The sequence below is a fragment of the Nelumbo lutea genome, chromosome 1 (genome assembly GCF_056320005.1).
Source record: "Nelumbo lutea isolate HS-2025 chromosome 1, American lotus-T2T, whole genome shotgun sequence".
Classification (NCBI taxonomy): Eukaryota; Viridiplantae; Streptophyta; class Magnoliopsida; order Proteales; family Nelumbonaceae; genus Nelumbo; species Nelumbo lutea.
Genome location: NC_142684.1, coordinates 117,549,048 through 117,571,220, shown reverse-complemented (window position 1 = coordinate 117,571,220; position 22,173 = coordinate 117,549,048). Strand labels below are relative to the sequence as shown.

General features: G+C 42.8%; 1 long non-coding RNA gene across 1 annotated transcript; it reads right to left on the bottom strand.

Moving 5' to 3' along the window:
- Positions 1-265: 265 nt before the first annotated feature.
- On the bottom strand, positions 266-6,145 carry LOC148877027 (uncharacterized). The gene is made up of 2 exons (XR_016110585.1): positions 5,686-6,145; positions 266-848 (listed from the first exon to the last, which is right to left on the bottom strand). It is a non-coding gene; the product is annotated as an uncharacterized LOC148877027 (long non-coding RNA).
- Between the last annotated feature and the right edge of the window lie 16,028 nt (positions 6,146-22,173).

Sequence of the window (22,173 nt, the reverse complement as noted above, 5' to 3'; positions counted from 1 at the left end):
AAAATTTTTATGCAGGTATCATGGCCTAGCCCCAATCCCTCAGCAGCAAGTGAATTTATGAGGCTGACATAGCGTGGGGGATCATTTTGAAACCATAAAGATTCAAATCCACGTGTTCATAGTTTGCACTGATTTTAAAAGGAAGGTTTCATGTTGTGGGCAGAACTCGTGGAATAATGCCATAACTCATCTTTTTGCTCCATATTCTGTTCAAACTGTGCAGTTGATTTCATCTAATTAGGGGGGAAGTGCACCTAGTAACTCATTTTATAAGAGACATTTGAGTGTCGTATCCATTTATCAAGCCTGGGTGAAATTTACAATCCAACAGAAAAAAACATTTAAGTTGGTAGACATTTTAGCTAAGCCCAGTGTGTGGTGTTTCAATGAGGAATCCCCTGGCAGATTCTCGCAGCTTTCGTGTCTACACAGTGAAGACTGAACAATAAGATCAGACCACCACTCCAAAAGGAAGGCCCATTACTGTCATGGCTGACTAAGACCATTCCTCCAACCTCCTGGGTGCTAAGGTACAATCAACAAGTAAAAAAAAAAGGAAACACTAATCTTATGTTCACAGAAGTTGTTAGGCTGGAAAACATGGGGATCTCCATAATGGGGTTACTAGTGGAAATCATCACATAGAAAGAGGTAGCAACATTCTTCTCTCCTTTTTCCTTCTAAGCGAACTTCTATGTCTAGAAATTCTCAGGGATATGGGAAGAAGGATACCAAGGAATATAACAATAACTGCAAGATGGAAGTGTCTGAAGTAAAGTGTCACATAGGACGACACTACAAGAAGACTGAACAGTACAGCAAAGAAGTAAGCCACAATTTCATCGGTCCTGCATGAAATCAACACAAATTCTTACATCAATGGAAAAAAGTTATAGCTTTTCTCGAACTTCAGGAAAAATAAGACTGATAATATATGCACAAACAATCAAAAAGGATTGAAAACATGGAGGGCAAAAAAAAGTGCCATGTCCAGTTGCATAAAGTGAGAAGAAGATATTGACAGGGCAACTAAGGGAGTATAAGAATGGGGAACTTCATGGGTTGAAGGATGATCCAAATAAGTTTCAATATTGAAGTTTCAAATGTGGTGGCATTTTAGAATTAATTACATCTGCCACTAAATATGTTTATAAGATAAATTGATCCTGAGAGAAGCAAGAACCGTAAAGACACAAGAACAAAGAATAAAGAAATTCTAAGATGAGGTCGAACAAATGGGGAAAATATGCTGCTGTACAATCTGAAATTGTGAGGTAGCCCAAAAGCTGCAAACTTCTTCACCAATCATCGCATGATGAGATCTACCCATTTTGCATCTAGGTTTTTAGCTTACCTATAGTTCAATTACCATTTGAGACTCTTTTCCTTCCACCACAAAAGAAACACACCTGGCATCCACTCCCCAAACCCAGTCTTAGAGGGCATGATTAATTGGTTTCAGCTTCTTCAAATTCAAGGGTTTCACTATTAAATTTCCAGGATGCTTACACTCAAGCTGCTTCAATTGATGTTGATATGCCCTTGATGCAACAAGCATGGTCATCATTTGAGTCACGGTGCAAGTGTTGCACTGTTTTTTGGTAGGGGAGGAAAGAGAATGGAGTCAGAGCAGGTGCATAGTTTTCAAGGCACCAAGGTGAGGTTGGGCGTCAAGGGGGTGCCTTGTCGCCTAGGCAATGGATTTTTTTTATATAGAAAACATAGATCCTAGGGTAGTTCCCTAGGTACCATAGCCATATTTCCTTAATAATTATTCATAATTTTCATAAGAAAAGTATAGAGTTCATGTTAAAGTATAGAAAGTCGACATATTCATGAGAAGAGAAGCGTGAACACAATCTTTTCTTCAATCTCTAAGGGCCATCAAGTGGCTCATGATGGGCCATTTATTGGACTTTTACAGATTCATATGACATCAGCTGATCAGCCCAAATATCACAGGTGTGTAAATTGCACCAGCAAGCCCAAACCCCCAATAAGTTGTTGAGTTTAGCCCAAAACCCTTAAAATCAGGCCCATTCCAGCAGGCTCATGAAATTGATTTCTTACTCAAAATGGACCACACGTGATAGGAAGAAGGTTCTCTACGATCAAATCTTTGATTAGATTCTCAAAACAATATAGATAATGAAAAATTTTTCAAGATTTACTAAGGTAGCATTTGGAAATCTGAAGTCTGATATCTTTGAAGTCTAAATAGATTTTTTTTTTGTATTTTGGTTTATTGGAGTAATTTTTTTTGGTTTATCCTCAATGACCATGTGTAGGAGCAGTATTCATGTCATTGCAAAAGTTTTAAAAGGTTAATAGAGTAAAGAAAGCAGTTCCATGAACAACAAATAATAAGTGGTGCTTGCTTCAATCACTTATTACACTTAGATAATTTTCACTGTACCCTGTATTTCTCCAGACTAGGGTGGAATTGGAATTGAGAGATGAATTTAGGAGTCAAAATTCAGCAAGATTACAGATTCTACTCTTTGGTCTCTTTTGCAGAGATGGATATGGAAACAAGTAGATTTCAAGCCTTCAACCCTGCATTATTGGCAGATTCGGAATTTTCTGGAAGGGACTAATCACTTGAATTCCACAGAATTAATTCAGAATCAACAACAACCTAAGTAAAGGCCACACCTCAGAAAGCCTAGGCCCATGGATGACTCAGAGGTCAGAGTCACTGCCAACTTATAAAGCTTATAAAAAAATCTTTTAGAAGAACATCATAACTCAAAGAAATATCCAAATTTGATGTGAGAATAAACAAAACAGGGGGAACATCTCTTCAAAAACTAGCTGAAATGTAATAGAATTTAATGAAAGCTAAAAGTACAACCAGTGATGGCTTATTCAGAGCTTGAAATTAATCAACAATGTTCTGGAACTCAAAGGATCTAGATCTCTCAAGCTGTAGAGGTTTAATAGGACTGAAAAATTAAAATGAGCAGAAGTGTCCATAAATATCTTCCCACAATGGGTTGATGAAACCCCTAGTTCTACTTCTAAAACATGGGAAAGCAATGATTGAGTTGGATAGGATTGCACAAATGAACCACAATCAGGGAGGATTTTGTAAAAGTCAAATTTGCATACTATTGCCACCAGTAAAATGCTGTTTAACCACAAAAAAGAGGCCTTACCAAGAAAGCCTATAATCAATGTTTGGTGAAAATTCAGGAGAGCCCAAACTTGCCATACTTCAACCATAAAAATGGCTTACTGTTGAAGCTTCTTTTAGTAGCTTCTTCAAAGCTCAGCAGAAGCAACTCAAATAAAGCTTGAGCCCTCCCAAACAGGCCCTATGTTCCATTTTAAAGATAATAACTTTACCTTCATTTAAAACAAGCTAGAAGGTTTTCCTTTTTTCCTTTGTGTGTGTGTGCATGCATGGAGAGTAAACTAACCACAAGGTGAGGATCCTAAATGAAATTCTATTATAAAACTACTGCTCTCTTTTATATTTTGCATGTCTAAGTCCCACTTCCTCCCCAGCTTGACATTATGCAACAAAGTGATCTTTCTTAATCAGCAACAAACTGGTCTTCTTCAACCAAACTTTGTATATGTTTAGTGGATAGTGAAAATGGACCTTACTGTATACTTCTAGGTATTTGTATGTGATGTAGACATTGAAGAAGAAGAAAACCATGGAGAATATTTGCAATGCTAGTTTCATAATTTTTTGGAATCTTGTGAATGTTAATGATTTTTTGGTGTAGTTGTCTAAACAGAAATTGCCCTAGGAGTGTCTTTGATTAGTCTAGACAGTAAAAATAGGTTAAAAAGTACTATTAGCGAATTTTTAGACTTTAAATAAAGTGAAGTTGAGATATCAATACTATTTAAGTATTTACGCCCATCAAGATAGATAAAAAAAATTGCATGTTTCAGTTTATTCTGGCATCTCTGAAAAGATTTTTCAAGTGCCAATCTAAAGAGCAATATCTTGGCAATTCAATGTAAGTTGGGAAAGTAATGAAACATTATATTGGTAAGATATCAGTTAGTGACCATCATAGTCAAAATTTGGTAAGAAGTACTTAGTTATTTAAAAACATAAGTATCTAAAGAGACCAATATCTTATGAGAATTCAATGTAATCCGGGAAAGTAATGACCATTGTACCGGCAAAAAATTAGTTGGTGACTATTATAGTCAAATTAGATAATTATGTACTTGGTTCTTTAAGAATATAAGCAAATTTCTTGTCAGTGCCTGCCCAACCTTATTGTCTACATCTATAAAAGGCCCATAGTAGAATTTAGAATTGAAAATTGGAGTGAAATTACTTCTTATAGAAACCAAATTGATACATGTCTGTCTCTTTCCTCTCTATTTTTTCTGTTACTTCTATGCATATTCTTGTTTTATGATCTCTTAATTATTAGTAGTTGTCATTCATAATACAACTTGCAAATCTCTAGTTCTTCACATATCTTCTCTCTCTCTTTTTTATCAATACATATCTTCTCTCTTCCTTGTTTCTTCTTTTTTCTATTGTCACAATGTGAAAGGTAGCACTCTAGGTTTCTTGAAATAATACATTTTGTTTGTATATTCCATTTGATGTTCTACAGTGTGCTATTATAAAAGAATGTCCCCCTTTCTCCCATTCTAATCCTTTTATTCTCTTCATAAACCTTACCATAACCACCTATAAATTATTCTTTAGAAACTCTTTAGCCTTTATCCCTTTTGAAAACCCATACTCTGCTCCTGTTCATGAATTACATGCTAAAATTTTTGGATCCATTATCCACTCTATATTTGTGGGCTTGAGACTAAGATGTAATTCAACTCCATAGAGAGAAAGGAAAACCTTCATTATTTGGATGACACACTTTTCTTCTAGAAGATAGATCCCACCTAAGTCAGAAAATTCTCGGTATTCTTTACATGATTAATGCATACTTGTTCATGGGTTAGTTTATTGTGCATTATGATATGATTCATGGAGTAAGCATCAAACAGTTACAATCTTTTCTAAAAGACTGCAGATTAGAATGTTTTACGGCTACAGAAACACTGAAGACGATAACTAGAAGGAAAAAAAACACTGAAGAAGATGAAGAGACTTCAGCAATGTTAAATTATTCTCCTGGAGTACATAAGGAAAATCCATTAATTAGTATTTTTAAGTTAATTTTTAGGTTATTAAGTGGGATTCTTATTTGTCCTTATTGTCAAAAGCATTAGAAGAAAAGGTTAACCACCACGAGATTTTCGTGTTTCCCTTCATGGATAAGTCGGGATCCAAGTCACAATTTTGGGATAGAGGTGCATTTTATCAGCCGATCTACTGGCGCAAGCCATTCAAATTCTTATGATTACCGCCAGATTCTTCAAAGGCAGAAACTGGATTATTGAATTTGAATCCAGTAGCTATCATTAATTCATTTTAAACTACAACTTACCATCGCCTGAGCTATAATTAATTAAATATCTATATATGTCACAAATAGAAACTTAACTTAATACCCTCCACATTTTACCGGTGCCCGTTAATCTATAATGATCCATAAAGCATCTAGACAAACTTCTGATCAGGAGAACAAATTGGTAAAATCAAATTTCGAGCACGAAATCTAGCATGATGGTCTCAATAAAAAATAAAAAATAAAAAAATCGATAAAGTGCACATTTATTCGAGAATATAGGAGAAAATACCTGGTTGTGATTTGATGTTTTGGAGAGAATATTACAAGGACCGCACGCTTTTGCTGTGACCGAAGGTTATAATCTCTGAGTTGCTCGACGAGCTTAGCACGAGTAATCATTTCTCAGATCGGAGCTTTTCTCCGACCTTCGAGCAGAAGAAATAATCCACAATTTCAGAATAACTTACTCCGAACAAATCTCCGAAGAAAGTCAGAAGTCCGTGATCCTTGAAAGAGATGATATCCCGATAAGATTTCTCAAGTCGATCTTATTGGAAAACATGTTCCCGAATCGAACGAGAACGATAGTTATCGACGAATCACGCCCAACGAGGAATTAAATTTTTTTTGACGAATCGAATAGTTAGATTTGGAGATCGAACGAGTTGAAGTTTCCGCAGTAGACAGAAACACCGTGTTGTCGAGAACGGGTGAGTTGGAAACGTTGGTTTCTCCTTTTAGGCTTTAGCAGAACTCTTCTGCTAATTTGCGCCTTTAGTATGGAGGCACCCGAACCGAACCAGCGAATAATGCAAAGCTACCAAGAGAACCGGGTTCACGACCACTAGATCCGTTCGTTCTATACGAGGGATATGGTTGTAATATTAATACTGGAGTGAGGATTATCTTGTCCATTGAAATTCGTAATCTGCACAGTCCAGACTCCAGATTGCGGAAAGCGACAATTCTTTTCAGAAGCCCTATTATTTACAAATGATGTTGCGCAAAATGTGAATCATAGAATTCGGGGTTGCTTACCGGTAAAGTTACTCCTATGCTTAAGTCAATACTTGGTTGTGAGCTAAAAGCTTTTGAATGCAGAGAGCTAGAGAGCGGAAAAATTATGCGTACCTTGCACCCCGGGGGTGGAGCCTTTATATAATGGAGTCCTCGCGGGTTTTGCGGAGTGGTTTCGGGATTCTCGTCACGATGAGATCCGTTTCCGCATTAATTGAGGGATAACGCTGCCAACTAATAAGGTTCATCACTTCCGCCCGAATCGGACTGGGAGATAATGCTAGCTGTTATGCGGCGTGATCCCGTGGAGTTCGAGAACCGTTGGAGGGATTTTCGGTATCACCACGTAGTGACAAATCGGTATCCCCGAGCTGACGTATTTAAGTCTCGAACTGGATTGAGTACCGGGGTCACTTGACATTGAGGTGTGCTTGTTGTGATTTGGTGTCGAGGCGATCTCATTTCGAGGTGACCTTGTCTCGAGGTGACTTTAGCTCGGGGTAGCAAGGTACCTGAGGTCATTCTGTTACGGACTGGTCATGCTGAGCTGTCATCTATTAGTCAAGTCGCGTCCATGTGTCCCCCTGTTATGAGGTCGGGCCAAATCACCCTTCATCAATTGCCCCCCACTCCCCAAGCCAAGGGTCCTGACCTGGTGTGGGGAGTTCATGACATGACAATTGGATTTGGCTCGAGGTCCAGGTCATTTTGTCGAGTGAATCGTTGGTCGAACCAATTCAGTTGTTCAGCTCAACCAAGAATAACCCAGGTCATGTCCGGTTTACGTGTGGACGTCACGCGATCTACAAACTCCGCAGACGTCAAAAAATGCGCTAAACTGATTTCAACCTCAGGGATGGTAAAACCGGTTTTCTTAGGAGCCGTCGGATCGCTTTGATCTCGACCGTTGATTCTCAGGTATAGCGGCTATAAATAGGGGGACCTAAGACTCATTTTCTTTGCCATAAGTTCATTAGCCTTCGGTCTGAGGTCGCGTTCAAGCTCCTTAGCTCGAGTCTTCCAGTTCGGTGTTTCTTTTTGGTTCGGTCTTTTCTCCTTGGTGAGTCTTCCCTAGCTCTTCTTTTCTGATTGTCTTTTCTTCGCTATGTCTAGTTTCGATAGTCTCCTAGATGAGAGGGAGAGAGGTCACTCCGCTAGGGCCGAGGTGGGTACCTCGGCTTGAGTCATAGATCGCTCTACTGAAGAAGCCACTTTGGGACAAGAGGCAATTTGCGGTCCTTCTGAGGTACAATCACCTCGGGAGACATGAGGGGTCGGTGGTCTGGCGTCCACCTCGTATGGAGGTCGGCAGCTAGATAACTTCGGTCCATCGACGATGATAGCCGACAGGCTCTAGACCCTGGTAACACAGTATAGACTTCCGAGCGATCTTATTTATAGCCTTCCGATAGGTAACTTTCCCTGGGAGCATGGTCATGATGAGATCGCAATCTTCGAAGAGCAGCTCGCCGCTGGTCTTCGTCTTCCACTTACCCCCTAATCGTCGAGGCCGTTAAACTTTTCAATATTACCATAGATTAGTTACACCCGAACTCCATCCGCAACATGGTAGGCACCATCTCGCTCTTCCACGACTACAACCTGCCCCTTGATCTTGATGTTTTTGCTTCCATAATTTCAATAAAAAGGAATTCCTCTTGTGTTCTACCCGAGCACAGGCAGACTTACTATTTGGCTCCACGTCCGGGCTACAAGCTCTTAAACAAACTCCCAAACAAGGTCCCAACCTGGAAAAGGGATTAATTTTCAGTTCGTAACACCGAGAGTTGGCCTTTCCCGACCCATTGGAGGGCGGCCATTCAGGATCCCAGCATTAGACTGGACTTGAAGACAAGAGAAGCGCTTCAGTCTTGGGCGGAGCTCGGTGTCAAGTTTGAAGACTATGTGACCGAGGACAAGCTCGTGCAGGTTGGTCTGAGTCCTGGTAGGTCGTCACTTTGTGTTGATTTTGTTTTATCTTGATGTTGTTTCTAACATTTTGCTTCTGTTGCAGCAACCATGAAACTTCCTGCGTGCGAACTTCTTGGAAGGATGAAGGGGAAGAAGCGAGCTGTCAAAAGACCTCGCGTAGAGTCTCCGCAAGTTGTCATCCCTGAGCCCGAGCAGCCTTCCACTGCGGAACCCCCAGTAATCGACCTGATTGAAGAGGAGCCAGTAAGGGTCTCCCCGCCCTGCGCGCCCGAGGAGGCAGTATCTTCGGAGCCCACCCCTGTGGCTGCCACTTCTTCGAGCAGTGAGGGGGTAGTTCAAAGTATCATGACTCCGAAATATAGCCTTCTCAAGAGCAAGAGCGCGATATACGCCGAGGAGGTCACCAACTGGGCCGAGCTGTAGGTTGCTTAGCTCGGAGCTCGAGCGGCCACACACACTATGGTGGTAAGTTGTTTTTACTTCTTCAATTATGTACTTGAGAGCTTTTCATGTACTAACTGCTATTCTTCTCTTGGCAGGTGAACTCCGCTGTGCACGCTCTGGCGTACCAGTTCGAGCTGCACCTGAAGTGAGCTCTTGCAGCTTAGTCATCTTCCCGCGAAGCTCACGCCGAACTAAATCTGGCCCGGAGCGAGATCAACCAGCTAAGGAAAGATGCACGGGCTCAAAAAGAGATGATTACAATGCTGATGTTGGAGAAAAAAGAGCTCGAAAAGCGTGAAGCGGCCTTGAAGAGGGAGCTCGTGGAATGAGAGATCGCGCTCAAGAGGGAGGTTGAAAATCTCAAGGCCCTTGTAAAGGAGTGGACTGACATACTCCTCCAGGCAGTGGAGGAGGCGAAGACAAAGGCCGTCGAGGAGTATAAGGCTTTGGGGGAGTTCCACGACGAGCTGGTAGAGGTGGGGACGGAAGGCTACCGTAAGAGCTTCAAGCTTAGCAGGTGGCTGACTTGATGTGAGTTTCCGTAGCTCGATCTAAGCTCCATCACCACTTCAAGAGTCACTGAGGGATGGCTGTTGAAGCTATCGAGGACCCAGACTCCGACGTGGCGAGTGACAGCGAGCTACTAGGCGACACCGAAGAGGCCGGTGCTAACGAAAGGGTTGACCCCCTGCTGAAGCTTCAGGCAAGAGCAAAGAGCACCCAGACGAGTAGATCTTCCGAGTTATGTACCCCGAGCCTGCGAGCTCAATTTATAATAGAAAATATCTTTTTCTTCTTTTTCTCTCCCCTTTTTTTTGTAACGAGCTTCTCAAATCAATGAAATATACTTTTTGCCAAATGTTCTGTGTAACTTACTCCCTAACTGACGAACTAACCGAGTAAGAGTAGATGTATGGGTTACCCCGAACTGTCGAGCTACCGAGCTGGACTACTAGTAAGGGTAACATCGCTTGATGTATGCCGATGTGCGCGACATTGTAGGGCACATACCCGACCTGTCTACGCATGGGCTACTTAGTAATGTTAGTTGACCCGTAGCTAGGGTTCAACTTTTTTATTGTATGCCGAAGTGGGCTAGACATTGTATGGCTTATACCCCGAGTTGTCTATGCCTTAGGCATGAGGAGATGAGTTGCCTATGCCGAAGAGGTGATTAGGTCTTGTCTGCCCATGCCAAGGAGGCAACTGGGACTAGTTCGCCCATGCCGAAGAGGCGACTGGGACTAGTTTGCTCATGTCGAAGAGGCAACTAGGACTTGTCTACCCATGCCAAAGAGGTGACTGGGACTAGTTTGCCCATGCCGAAGAGGCGACTGGGACTTGTTTGCCCATGCCGAAGAGGCAACTGGGACTTGTCGTAGTACCGAAGTCTTTTATCATCTAGGCATCATGGCCCTTAGGTTTTTGGGAGTGACTTGTAGTCATCTCCCCAGTTCAGCGATCACATGTAGTATCTTCTTAGGTTACCGATGTTCCACGCTCGAGGTACCTATTTTCCTTCTAGAGTTTCGAGCTCATACGTTCATTCCCCGAGTACTCGCTTTACTTGGTACAGACCTTCCCAGTTCGGGCCGAACTTACTGAGACTGGGTTGAGGCACCATAACTTTCTGAAGGACTAGGTTTCCGACACGGAAGTGTTGCTTTCTTGACCCGGGCGTTATATTATCGAGCCACTCTCTACTGGTAGGCTGTAGTCCAGATATACGCGAGGTCCTGTACTTCTTCTACCATGTCGAGGTTGGTACAGAGCTCATCTTCGTTGGTTTCTTCATCGTAGGCTTCCAAACATAGCGTAGGTACCTCTATCTCAGCTGGAATCACCGCGTTCGTGCCATCATAGTTGGTTTCTTCATCGTAGGCTTCCATACATAGCGTAGGTACCTCTATCTCAGCTGGAATCACCGCCTCCGTGCCACAGGTGAGGTTAAAGGGAGTCTCACCCGTGGCGGTCTTAACGGTGGTTCTGTAGGCCCATAAGACACTGGACAACTCGTCTACCCACAATCCTTTAGCTCAGGCTAAGCGAGCCTTTAGTCCACGGAGTATGGCTCTGTTGGTGACTTCTACTTGCCCGTTTGCTTGGGGGTGTGCCACCGAGGTGAAGTTTTGTTGTATTCCCATCCTGACACACCAGCTATGAAACTTGATGTCCTCGAACTTCTTTCCGTTGTCTGAGATAAGCACCCGAGGTAGCCCGAAGCGGCATACTATATTCCTCCAAAAGAAATTTTGTAAACTTCAGGCTGTGATTGTTGCTAGGGGTTCCGCCTCCACCCACTTCGTGAAGTAATCCACTGCTACCAACAGAAATCTCCTCTGTCTTGTCGCTAGCGGGAATGGGCCAAGGATGTCGATCCCCCACTGTGCGAAGGGCCACGGACTAGTGAGATACTTGAGGTTGGCAGCAGGTCGGTGGTGGAAGTTGGCGTGCCTTTGACACTTGTCGCACTTCTTGACGAGTTCGAGTGCGTCTGCCTTCATCATGGGCCAATAATACCCTTGTCGTAGCGCTTTTTCGACAAGAGCTTTGCCCCCCAAGTGACTACCACACAAGCCTTCATGAGTGTCGCGGAGAACAAGCTCAGCCTCTGAGGGTCACAAGTAGCGCAAGTAGGGGAGCGTGAAAGATCTCCAGTACAACTATCTGTCTATGATGATGTACTTCGCTGATTGGTGCTCTACCCTTTGGGCCGCATTACGATATGCAGGGAGGGTTCTGTGAAGCAAATAGCTCACGAGTGGGTCAACCCAACTCGGCTCTGCTTGTGCTACAAGGACGACCTCTTCTGCCCATCGAGAATGCTAGGCCAAGGCAGGTCCTCTATGTACACGGTCCTCATTGTGTTACTACTTGTGCTGGCTAACTGGGACAAGGCGTCGGTCTTGACATTCTCAGACCTTGGAATTTGTCTGATGAAATAGGACTGGAAGTTGCGTAGAACTTCCCTGGCCTTGGCTAGATAAGCAGCCATGGTGGGGGCGGGAGCTTCATAATCGCCAGTGACCTGGTTGACCACAAGTTGGGAATCACTATTGATGACCAGGTGTTTGGCTTTTACTTCTTTGGCTAAGGTGAGCCCGGCTATCAATGCCTCGTATCTGCTTTGTTGTTTGTTGCTACGAATCCGAATCGGAGCGCGTATTCCAGTTTCACTCTGCTTGGTATGTACAGTATTATGCCTGCTCTGCTTCCTTGTTGATTAGACGAGCCGTCGACATGGAGGATCCAACGCTCCTCATCCCAGGTCAGCCTTGCTCTGACCGAGACTGGTGCCGCGCTGGTTGAAGCTTTCTCCGCATGCCCGAGCTCGGCTAGTTCAGGCATCGCGGTGCTGTGTTAGACAATTTTGTATGCCCTTTGCTTCAATCAAAATGATGTACTTTATGAGTTTATTGTAAATGAATAAAAGTGCATATTTGATTCATGTTCCCTTGGTATGTTTCTGTGTAATACCCTTAAACTGGACACTTAATGAGACTCGTGTTAGTTTAGAATGTTCACAGCTAGTGGGTCGGTCTGGGGAGACCTATCCTGACAAGGCTGACACTGTGGTGCCACCAAGTCGGTTGGGGTGGCTTGTCTCAGCTACCGGGGTGAGACCCTAGGCACAAACAGTGTGGGATTAATTGAATCTTTGAACTGGACCAGATTTCCAGTATTGCCCTGGACTTTGGAGAATGATGGGCAAAACTGGAAAGTTACACCGAACCCTACACACGATTATGATACTGCACTAGGTGTCGGATTGGGCTGTCTTTGATGTACCAATCAGTGAGATCCTTAGCGGGGGTCAAAACCTGGGTATGTTGGGACAGTCTAAGAATTCATCTGAGTGGGTGATCATAGTGACAGGATCAACCCCTTTGTCAGACAAAGGTAATGATCGGGGATGCACTCTCACTAATTGAAACCAAGACTGCCGGCAGTCGATTTCAATCGTTGAGATTTGTTTTGCAAAATATATTTTATATGAGATATAAAAGTATATATATATATATATTATGGTTTCGAAATGTTTGCAAAAGGTTTTAATTCCCTGGATCCATACTTGAGAGATTGCAACACTGTTCCTTGCAACCGAGGGAGAGGTCCTCTCTTGTCGGGCAGTGTATGATCATTATGGGCTGAGAGGTTAAGTGTAAGACCATTGAGGATAATACCTGATGGGCTAATCTTGCATCTGCCCACAGTCCCTGGGTGTTACAAGGTGGCTTAGCCCAGGGACCACTTAGGGTAAGTGTTAGGCCCATAGAGCCCATCTGATAGGTTTCAGGGGGTGCACTGTCCATAACAGTGTATTCGGCCAAGCCTTGTAACAAAGCCTGGGCTGAACCCATGTGGCTGATGTGTAGATCAATGTTTGGGTCCCACGCCATACAAGGAAGCCCAACTGGGCAGCAGTTTGGAAGGCTTAATGAATACATAACCCTAAATGGGCCTTAAGCCCATTTCGAACTAGGCTAATTTGATTAGTCTTTAAGGGGCGAATTTTTAGATAAGATCAGCTGATAGGATTGGGCCCACACCCTATCCACTCAGAAAGTCCAAGATCTAAATGAGATTTAGATTTGGAAACTTTCTAATTAGATTAGGAGCTGGTTGATCTAATCTACAGATAAGATAAGGATTATCACTTATCTTAATGGGACTTCTAATCCAGATATGATTTGGGTTAGCAACTCCTAATGGGATTAGGAGCTGATCCCTTTAAGTCTATAAAAGGAGGAGGGGGCGGAAGCCTTTAGACACAACATCCAACAGACTCAAGTCTTGTCTTCAGAGCTGAAATCACAAAGGAGAGAATTATGCACCCTGCAAATTCTCTCTAGCCGCCTCCTTCCTGCAGTCGCCGCTTATACCAGTTCGATCTCCATTGCTTGGGAGAAATCAAGATTAGATCTTGATTCCAATCTTTTGTAGAAAAGATTGGTAGGAGTTGTATTTACTAGCCGTTCAGGTGATTCTTGGGAAGAATCAAGTTCTTAGGAAGGACACTGTTGATTCTGCTCCACCTTGCACTGCGCCATCTTCAGTGGGAGCAGATTTTGGTTTCTACCTTGGGCGTGAACACCTCCGTTGAGAGATATTATTTCTCTGTATCAGGTATTATCTCTCTCTCCTCCTTTTGGTTCAGATCTGGTTCAGTTTATGGTTCAAGAATGATCATTGAAAATATGATTTTCTAAATAGGGAATTCGATTCCCAGTTGAAGGGAAAGAAAAATTTCTGAAATTCGCCCCCTTTATTCCGCAATCTTGGGCATCCATGTGATGGATTTCCTATCCCTTCATGTTGAACGTGCATTCTGCCATGAAGTCGGCTAAGGCTTGGGCCTTAATCGCCGTTCGAGGTTCGTACTGGATGTCGTACTCGCTGAGTTCGATGGCCCACTTCGTCAACCTGTCAGATACCTCGGGCTTGAGTAGGATTTTCCTCAGAGGTTAGTTGGTGAGGACGATGACGGTGTGGGCTTGGAAGTAAGGGCGAAGCTTTCGAGTTGCTATAACCAATGCATACGCTAATTTCTCGATCTCCGGGTATCTTGTTTTGGCATCCTGCAAAACCTTGCTGACAGAGTAGATAGGTCGTTGGATCCAATCTACTTCCTTTATCAGTACCGAGTTGACTACCTCATCACTCGCGGAGAGGTACAACTTTAAGATATCCCCTTCCTCGGGTCGGGTCAAAACCGGGATACTAACTAGGTATTTTTTCAACTCGTCAAAGACGAGCTAGCACTCTGTGGTCCACTCAAAGTCCTTACTTTTCTTAATAGCCTTGAAGAATGGCAAATAGGATCTGTCAACTTAGGCATGAAGCGACTCAGAGCGGCTATATGACCGTTCAGCCTCTGAACCTCCTTCAATTTGCAAGGTGGCCTCATATCTAGGATGGCCTTTATTTTCTCGGGGTTAGCTTCGATGCCACGTCGATTCACTATGTGGCCCAGGAATTTACTGGAGGCGACACCGAAGACACATTTGTTAGGATTTAGTTTCATGTTATACTTGCACAAAATTTCAAAAACACATCGTAAATCATTTATTAAAAATTTTGAAAACTGGGTCTTAACGACCATATCATCTACATAGCACTCGACCTTGTTGTTGATCAACGGCTCAAAAATCCTATTTACAAGTCTTTGAAAGGTCGCCCCGGCATTTTTCAGTCCGAAGGGCATGTCCTTATAGCAATACATGTCGAGCTCAGTAATAAATGTCATTTTTTGTTCATCCGCAGGGTCCATCTTAATCTGGTTGTATCCTGAGTATCCGTCTAGAAAGCTCAGTAACTCGTGCCCTGAGGTCGCATCCACTAGACGGTCGATCTTAGGCAGTGCGAAATAGTCCTTCGGGCAAGTTCGATTCAATTTGGTAAAATTGACGCGCATGCGCCATTTACCGTTGGCCTTTTTTACTAGAACTGGGTTAGCTACCCAACTCGGGTAATGGACCTCCCTGATGAAATCGGCTGCAAGGAGCTTCCCGACCTCCTCGTTGACTATCCTCCAGTGCTCCGAGGCGAGGTTGCACTTTTTCTATCTAACGGGCCTGACTACAGGATCAATGTTTAACTTATTTGTTATAATTTTTGAGTCTATACCGGGCATCTCTGCTGCGGACCATGCAAATATATCTAGATTTTTAATTAAAAAACTTACCAGCTGAGAACAGAGTGGTTCCTCGATCGATGTGCCGATCTGGAGAGTTCTTGTTGGATCTCTTGCTAAGACCGGAATGTGGACCGTCTCTTCCGTTGGTGTAGCTCGTTCCTTAGTGTACTCCGTAGGTCGCTCTAGCTCGATGTCATCCGCTAGCTTGGCTTTCCCCTTGAGGGCAGCGACATAGCATTTGCGAGACTCGAGCTGGTCGCCACACGCTACCCCTACTCCATAGTCCATAGGGAACTTCTTGGCCAGGTAGTAGGTGGATACCACTGCACGAAGTGCATGGGTAATGGGCCGACCTACTATGGCGTTGTACGGGGAGGGAGTCACGACCACCAAGAAAGTGTGTTCAAATTTCACAATGTTAGGCCATGTGCCAACCTCTACAGGTACTGTGACTCGGCCTAGAGGCCTGACTTCTTCTCCGCTGAAGCCTACCAAAGGAGTATACGTAGGCTTGAGATCACCTTCCTGGAGCTAGAGCTTGTTCTTCATGTTCCAGTTCGTGAACTGAGGCTTTCCCCACTGCTTAGGTGTAGCCCACGATAATGGACCCGCTAGTAATCATATTGATTACTCCACGGATCGGTCTTTCCTCCGATAGCGGTCTATGCGGCTGCTCACCCTGCCTGCTGCTGGACTCGAGAGCATTTCTTCTTTGCTCTCCCTGCCGGTCTGTTGAGTTCCTGTTTTCTTTTTGTACAAAGTTTTTTAAATATCCGCGACGGATGAGCTCTTCAATCTCGTCGCGGAGATTTCTACAGTTTTCGGTACTATGACCGTGGTCTTTATGGAAATGACAATATACATTTTTATTTCTAGTGGTGGGTTCTCCCCTCAACCGGGGTGGCCACTTCACATAAGAGGCGTCCTTGATCGCCATAAGAATCTCTCCCCGCTTCGCGTTGAGGGGCGTATAGCTCATTCTTTCGACCGAAGGAGTTCGGGAACGCTGATCTGACTTGTTTCCTACCCTGGTTGAAGACTTGCTTTTTCTTTGTTTGCTGCCACCGTTGTTCGAAGTGCCACCTTCTCCTTTTCTCTTATCCGTTGGGTTTTCACTCTTTTGGTTCATCTCCTCTTCGGTCCCGATGAATTGATCGGCGAGCTTGAGGAATTCAGTGATGTCCTTGGGCTTGTTTGCCACTATGTGTCACTTAAATTCCCTATGGGTAATACCATTCTTTGCTGTTGTGAGTCTTACAGCGGGATCTAGGTCAGAAATCTATAAATAGGTGTTGTTGAAGCGTTTTATGTAGCTTCGGATCGACTACCCTTCTCTTTGCACTATGCTGAGGAGGCTTTCTTGAGACCTTGGGCACTTATTGCTGGTGATGAAGTGCAAAGTGAACACCTGCACAAACTATGCCCAGCTTTTGATCGTCCCTAGCGTGAGGTTCCTATACCATGTGCGAGCTACCCCTTTGAATGTTGTGGAGAAAGCAACACACATGCAGGACTCGTTAGCCCCAGCTAGATGCATCTAGGTCTGGAATGAGTCCACATGATCATTTGGGTCGAACGACCCATCGTACTTGTCCAGCGGAGGCACTTTGAAGTCCTTCGACATTGGGGTCGCCAGGAGCTTAGAGGACAAAGGGGATGACCCAGAGAGGAGGGGAACGACCTTTATGGCCTCCGAGCTCACCTCCTCTTTACCTTTTGGCTGCTCAGGTTGACTAGGACCGACGACCTGGCTTGGCATTATAGTTCGGCGTGCCTTACGACGCCACCTTTGTTGCTTCTTGACTGTCTCCACATTGGTGCTGTTGACCTCAGTGTGGTCGGGTAATGTCCTGGCATGGAGAGGTTCAGACTACTGATGCTGGCTGTCGTGAACTGAGGGGCCTTGCCTAGAGTCCACGACCAGAACTCCGAACTGGTTCCCTGCAAGCGAACCTTCATGATGCGAGGACCGAGGTGAAGCAACTCTGGCGGGCTAAGTGTTTCCCGACCTGTTCACGTTCAGCGAAGCGGGAGGAGTAATGTTTGTCCCTCCTATCGTGAGACGAGACCTGGCTCCCAAGGGACTATGGAACCTGGGAAGTCTCTCCTCGACGAGGAGGGTGAGTGTTCTGATGATGAGTCTTACTCTGTTCAGCTGTCAGATGTCGAGGTGGAACCGGTTGTTGATTCTGCTGCAGCGAAGGGAATTGTTGTTGGTAATGTTGCTGGTAAAAACGGTGCAAGACCTGTTGCTGGTAGTGCTGAAATTGCTGGACCTGTTGCATTTGGGTTTGAATAGCCCGCACGCAATGTACCAGGTCATCAAGCTGATGTTGTCCGACTCTAGAGGGAACCACAGATGGTTCAGCAAAAGTTGCACCCACTACAAGAGGGAGTGGGGCATTCACTGGCACAATTGCTTGAGGTACGGTCAGCGTCGGGACCCTAGCCGCAGAGAGCGGTATGATGAATAGACCAATGCAAGTGGACGGGATCTGAGGTTGCCCCCCGGAGACATTCATCTCATTATTCTGTCCGACGTTGCTGGAGGATGCCATAGATCTGAGTTAAAGATTCTTTGTGGAAAGAGGCTTCTCGTAGAGCTTCACACAGACGGCGCCAATTGATGTTGCGCAATCTGACTGCTCCCTGTTGGAGGTGATTTGGCTTCCAGTAGACAGCAAACTAGGTCGATCTGCAAAAGCTGAATCAGAGAACCCGGGGTTGCTTACTCGGCGAGGTTGCTCCAATGCTTAAGTCAGTACTTGGTTGCAAGCTAAAAGCTTTTCAATGCAGAGAGCTAGAGAGCAAAAAAATTATGCGTACCTTGCACCCCCGGGGGGTGGAGCCTTTATATAATGGAGTCCTCGCGGGTTTCACAGAGTGGTTCCAGGATCCTCGTCACGATGAGATCCGTTTCCACGTTAATTGGGGAATAACGCTACCAACTGATAAGGTTTATCACTTCCGCCCAAATCGGACGGGGAGATAATGCTAGCTGTTATGCAGCGTGATCCCGTGGAGTTCAGGAACCATCGGAGGGATTTTCGGTATCACCACATAGTGGCAGATCGGTATCCCCGAGCTGACATATTTAAATCTCAAACTGGATTGAGTACCGGGGTGACTTGCCATCGAGGTGTGCTTGTTGCGATCCGGTGCCGAGGCGATCTCATTTCAAGGTGACCTTGTCTCGAGATAACTTTAGCTCGAGGTAGCTGGGTACCTGAGGTCGTTCTGTTACGGACTAGTCATGCTGAGCTATCATCTATTAGTCAGGTCGCATCCACGTGTCCCCTTGTTATGAGGTCAGGCCAAATCACCCTTCATCAACAAACTACAAAGAGCCCTGGGTGGAAATGTCAACACTTCATGTTTGGTAATTGGTATGGTTTTCCTCAACTGTCAACACGAACCCAATCAACAGTTCATGCTATTATGTCAACGGATAAGAGACAAGCAAGCCTCAACCCTGGGTTCAAGTAAGCTTGACCCGACCCTAACCCCATGGTGCTGATACATGAATGCAGGTTTATTATCTTGGCCCATTTGCGGGTTTGGGGCGGTATCATATTTCCAATCCCCGATCCCAATTTGAATTCCCGACTTCGGGGATAAAGATGACCCTCCACATCTCTGATACCTTGATAGGGAATTCGGATTTAATTTTAAAAATACATTAACTTAAAATAAAGGAAATTTTAAAAATATAAAAATAAATATATTTTAATATGAATAATATGAATAATATAAATAATATTATATATACATATATTTAACATATATAATTAGGGTCAAGGTGGGGCAGGGTAAGGAATTTATTCCTCATCCCGGTCGAGTATTACTATCAATCCCTATCCCTGTTAAGGCATTCTTTATGTTATGTTTGGTTTGAAGGAAAATATAGGGAAATGAAGGAAAAGATAGGGAAACCAATACAAGGGTTGTAAACGTATCCCTAACTTTCTGACTTAAAGGCCAGCCCATGCATAAGCCCTATATATTTCTGACTTAAAGGCCCAATCTGTTTAATATAGCAGCCTAGTGTTATCCAAGATTGATCAAACCTACCCCAACCGAAACCAAACTAACCAAATTATGAATACTCCTATTCACAACCCCACCCCCCATGCCCCAACAGCTCATGTGAGAGCAAGATTTGATCCTAAGTCTCCATTACAACCAAATAAAATAAAGATAAAATGGGATTCCCTCTAAGCAAAAATTTACACACCATGAAATCATAGCACTATTGTTGTTTATTGGCAACATTTCTTTATGAATTTAACATAAATGTATAAGAGATATTCCCAATGTGTGGAAGGGTGCAATCTGAGCAGAGATTTTGCTTGCAAGAAATCGGGCTAGCTAGAGACCTTACCAATTAGGCCAATAGGCACCATGAGCACTTCTTTTTTGCTCTTTTTGCATTTAAGAACCCAAAAGTTTAATTGAAATTGTTTGGCACAACATGTTTAACTCTTTGTGGGTTGTGGATAATTTTCAGCCATTTTATAGGATAAGTAGAAGATATTTTTATGGAACTCCAATCTCCTACCCACAAGCTCTTCCCACACCCCTACTACAAGACACTATCACCTATATTGGGAACATGAATTAGGCATGATTCTAATTGAGTTCGAATTTCGAATTAAGTTCGACTAAATATTAACATACATAAAACATTATGGAAAATATAAGAATATATATATATATATATATAGCAATGTGCTGACCTAGCACATTGCAGCATTCTCGTGAGTCTGAGAACACACTTTTGCTGTTTTTTTTTCTTTTTTTTAATCAAATGAGACTTGGGAGACCAAACATCTCAGTCAGAACCTATCAAGATCAAACGTTGCGTTCTCATTCTTATCTTGCAGAACCTCACACAACACTCCCTCTCTTTCTTCTCAATCTTCTCTTGCAGAACAGATTTCTTCCCCATAGCCACTCTTCCCTTCTCATAGACACTCTTACAACAAAACCATCTCACGTATTTTACAGTTTTTTTTTTTCAGACACAGAGACGTTTTTCTTTTCTCTCAGTCACCATTTTCTCTCAAGGCTTAGCATAGGTTTCAGCAGCTCCTCTAGCTTTAAAACGCTTCATTTGTATCAATTGTAGTTGTTTCAGTGCTTCACATTTTTCCCGATTTCAATATATCCAAATGCGAAATGACGGGTCGTCACAGACCTGTTTGTGTAAGGTATGGGTCCAATGGACCTGTGTGATGCACGAGTCATTACTATGACAAGCCGTGCATGACACGGGTCCGTTGAACCGTGTGATGCTATATATTATAAAAAATATATCATATATAATATAAAAGTATATTCATTTTTGAACTTCTGATTCAAACTGGAACAAAAAAAATAGAGTTTGAATCAAGCTCAAGCCTAAAAGTATTTTAATCAAATCAAGCCAATAAATGCAAAAATTAGCTTATCTCAACTCGATTACACCCTACTACTGGGTAAGGATCTGAGAAGAGATTGTGTATAGGAGATCCCACCTCTTTTTATTGGCTACATTTTTGGTGTTCACAGTAATGAACCCACGTGCATATTTTTATGAGTTTAAGATTCTCTTTTAAATGCCTCTAGCCTAGCGCCCTCAAATTTATATTTTAAATGATTATTAACTCATTGAAAATTTTAAAATCCTCTAAAATAGCCTTCCAATTATTTGTTAGGTTACGTATAGAAATGATGCAAATAAGTGTGAATGCAAATATATAGAATGTAAAATAATTCATATAAATTGCAAAGTTGGGTTAATTTTACACTAACAAATTTACCATCTTACCAAACATGTTTTTAGCTGTAATGGATGCAAACACTAATTCCAATAAAGCATATGCATTTTTTATCAAAAGCTCACTTGAACGCAAATTTACTTCTTTTTTATTGATGTACTTTTACATCTTATTATCAATGTAAATATGCATTGCAAAATGTGTTTTCAGTCATTTGTCAATGCATATGTAATATTGTCAAACACAAGCAAAAGTGAACCGGAGTGCAAATTTACCCTGAATTAGGATTTACACTCCATTTGCATCATTTCCAAACACGGCCTTAGTATTTTAAAATGATTATAATGTCCCAAATGCTTTCAAAACCGAGATTCTTTCATTTTTTTCCTTGTGTTTTGTCCATTTAAGGTCAAAATCAATGTTTTAAAAATCAACTCAAAACTGAAACCACTTTGGCCACCAATTTCTAGGTGAGCAGTTTGACCATCTAGTCTGAACGAGCTGGCCTGTTATAACTAAAAATAAATAAAAATAATAATTAAAATAAAATGGCCCAAAACTGTTGTCTAGATTGAACAGGTTGACAGTTCGACCATTCAAGTCAACAAATTACTGAGCAAATCAATGCTTCTGGCCAAAGAATAGTTTAGGGGTAAAACAAAACAAGTTGCCTTGCTAGTTTCAGACCAAACAGTCCAACCATCCAGGTCAACAACGGTTAAAAAACCATGATAAAAATTTTCCACGAGCAAAAGCATTTACTTATAGATAATTTTTAAACTATATATTTTAGCACTCCCAACAACTGTCTAAGTTGTGTTTGGGTGTAAGCATTGTCCATTCTATTATAACCTTATAGATAAGAAAGGTAGAGGATGTTTTGGAAGCAAAACATTGACTGGCTTATTCTATGTTTTGAGTGATGAGAACATTGAAAATAAAAAAATAAGGCCCAATAATTTGGTTTGTTGTTAGTTAGGTGTCACTA